Raw genomic sequence first — 3,489 nt, forward strand, 5'->3', positions numbered from 1 at the left:
TGTCATTTGAAAGGTATTTATATACAATTTTATTAAAAGATATTTATTTTCCTCAAAGTTATGGGCGAAAACCTCGGATCTTGTGAATTTTCCGAAGTCCTCTCTCCACCCTCTCGGAAAAGATTTTACGCACAAATTTCTTTATAACCGTAATGTACGCCGTTTGAAAGGTATTTATATAAAATTTCATTTACAAAAAGACTTTCCTAAAAGTTATGAGGGAAAAACTCGGATCTTGTGAATTTTCCGAAGTCCTCTCCCCACCCAACCCATTGCTTTCTGCGCATTTTTGTTTTCTTATTCGTTTCATACAATTTTTTTTACACCCGTTGCACTATTTTTTTTATTTCGTTTCCAGGTAATATTGTAAACATTAACCCAATTAACGCCCATGAACCCACATAAAGAAACCCACAACGAGAAAATGAGCCAAGACAGCCACGAAGTAAAAACTCGACCTGCTAGAAACAGCCTTCAAATCTCCCTCAAATTATATTCCGACGGAGTCCCAGTAAAAAGATGGGATAGTCACGGCTGGATGCTTTAGATTTACTCAACCAAGATTGTCTTGTAAGCAACAGCAGCAGCAGAAACAATATAAATATTGTCGGAAATTTGATAACATTTTTTACATTCATATCAACGTTTCTTATCTCTACAGTGAAATGTTTATAAAACTGAACTGGAGTTTGTTTATAAACAAACTGGATACAAGAAGGATGGAAAAAATTGAAATCCTTAGGAAAATTTTGTTTTTCTCAGACTTGTAATTACCGTTGTATGAAACACAGGAATAATAACAAAATGTGGTGGTGGCGTAGGACTATTCTTTTCCTTTCTCGTGAGGTATGGGACTTTGTGGTATAGCTGTTTGAATTTCCGCCAAAATATTATAGCGGATGGTTACGACTTGGAATTTTTACTGTGAACCTAGTCCGATATTTCGCATTTGGTATCCAAATAACACCAAGATTGCTTTTAACTTTAATCTCTCCAATCTGGAGAAAATAAATTCCAGTAGTATAATCAGACCAATTCAATTAATTAATACGTATCTCATGTAAAATTATTAAAAATAAATTAAAAATGAAACAAAGAAAAAACCTTCGGACCAAGCCAAAAGAAATTAATATTTTCTCTAGTTGTTTTTAAAAATACATGTACACAAAAATAATAATTTCATAACATTCTACTCTGTTTAAGATTTCCATCTTCGATAATTAACATCTTGTATATCAGAATATAAAATATAAAAGCATAAGACATTCCCACAAAGAATATGTTTGGTCTATCAAAGAGCTGCTGTCCCATCTTGCTTCTGCAATCATCCATACACTTTTTCCATTTTGATGGGATCCATCTGGATACACGAGCCTCACATTTTCCATCTCTCCACACCATTTCTCTGAACACTGCACTAAACACCCTCAAAGTACACAAATTTTAACTTTCCTCTTTCCCATCGAACAGTGTAGTCTTTTTAATCATTAATCTTCGGTCAAAATTCGACACAGGCGCGATATACACATTACAAAGGATCTATGAGACAGCTAGGTCTGCTAGAAACAGCAGCTAAATTTTCTTCAAATCACATACAGTTTTGAAATGAAAGAACTTTGGATAATGTAGTCCGGCGTACAATATGAAAGAGGAAAAAAAAAAAGAAAGAATAACAAAGGAATGCCTTTGATTATAAACCTGTCTGCTCTATCAAGACTGATCAGGGTCTAAACGACAAATCCTTTTTTTCAACTTTCCAGTCGCCCTTTACTCCTCTCAGGATCAACAAAATAAAAATAGGGAGAAAACAACACGAAAAGCAATTTAGTTCATGTAGTAGTAGCAGCAGCAACAACGACACAAAGCTATGTATGTTTCTGGCGAGGGATGGATCGGAGATTGTTTTCACACTTGAATGAGCTTTAGAGAACAAACAATGGAAAGTTCCCAACTATGACCTTTATGAAAAGTAAAAAAGGGTCATTTCTAATAATGGCTGATAAGTATTAACTGTAGATCCAGATAAAGAAATACAAATTTTGCAAGATAACGAAATAAAAACTCGTGCCGAATGACATTAGGGCATTTAAAAAAAAAATTAGCTATGTTTTGCTTCCATCGCTGACAATTTTGAGATTAAATACATCACTTCACATGAAATCAAGCATCGGGCATAAAATATAAATAAAAGAGTAAATGTTCTTGACAAGTAGCACCAGTTTTAACAATACTGACAATAATTCTTAAACAAAGCTCTCACACACCAATAACATACAAATCATATTTGACAAACAGATGCTAAAACAACTCAACTTACCAGCCGTGCTATCCTATATACTTTTCTCTCTCTCTCATTGTAAACAATACACATCCAATGAAAAAAACAGAGTTACTGTCATATCATTATCCACTAAGATTTTATCAAAATTATATCATATTAAAATTTTAATTTAGAAAACCACAACAAGCAGTCACACGTGTCACGGCTGACTTGTTCCGTAACCCAGATTACAGGAGAGACTAAGCGATAAACATTAGTCAATAGCATAGCTACAAACAATAGACTTAGTTTCGCACTCAGTAGAGTTATACTATGTTGATAGGGTATCACTCTGCCTCGAACGAAAACGGAACTTTTCTCCCACTAAACACGTAGATTAACTCTAAGAGATTATTTCTTAATTCCTTGAAATTATCTCCCCCTCTTCTTCGGGTGGTGCGACGCTTTTTTTTTTTCCAATCTAAAAGATTTTTTATGTGCGGTATTTAATACATCACCTTTCAGCTTAATTATCTAAATCCATGATATTGGTCCATTATAATTATTTACTTTAGCCCATTTTTTTTTAATCATTCAAGTTATACTGGCTCAAAACTATTCATAACTCATTTTCTATATATAAAAAAATCTTTATCAATTAATCAATAGGCTTGGTTAGACTATAGTATGATGAGGCCTAATAGACTGAAACGTGTCTATAGTTGTCCTTTACCCTCAACAATGAGATTTCCTTTCCTCCAAACATGTAAATTAACTTTGAGAAATTAATTCTTAATTTTTGAAATTATCCCCCTTCTTTGAGAGTTGCTAACAACTGTCACTAGTATTTTGTTTTCTTTCTCCAAATATCTAGGGCACCACCTTGAAGAATTTGGGTCAAACGAATCAACCCCAGCACTTATTTTTCTAAGTCTCGTGTTTATTGTCAGTTTCTTTTGCCAAACCACTAAGTTACAGGGGCATAAAGACACCAATATTGTTTGTCAAGTGGTGGGGAGGACAGAGACACAAACACACACACACACACACACACACACACATACACACACACACACACACACACACACACACACATATATATATATATATATATATATTATTTTGTTTAAAAGAGTTCCAACACTGTCTGTTTTTTATGTTTTATTTATATTCCTGCAGAACTAATGTGGGGTATAGAATATGGAATATACAATATATAATATAATATA

The 3,489-nt window shown here is 33.5% G+C and overlaps 1 protein-coding gene across 1 annotated transcript in view; it reads right to left on the reverse strand.

Moving 5' to 3' along the window:
* LOC106870913 (gastrula zinc finger protein XlCGF57.1) overlaps positions 1-2,604 on the reverse strand; it is a 9,206-nt gene extending 6,602 nt beyond the window's left edge. Inside the window, exon 1 of the mRNA XM_014917145.2 lies at positions 2,318-2,604. The gene's annotated coding sequence lies outside the window, so the exon portion shown is untranslated. The remainder of the gene's footprint in view (positions 1-2,317) is intronic.
* Between the last annotated feature and the right edge of the window lie 885 nt (positions 2,605-3,489).

The sequence above is a fragment of the Octopus bimaculoides genome, chromosome 14, assembly GCF_001194135.2.
Source record: "Octopus bimaculoides isolate UCB-OBI-ISO-001 chromosome 14, ASM119413v2, whole genome shotgun sequence".
In the NCBI taxonomy this organism is placed as follows: domain Eukaryota; kingdom Metazoa; phylum Mollusca; class Cephalopoda; order Octopoda; family Octopodidae; genus Octopus; species Octopus bimaculoides.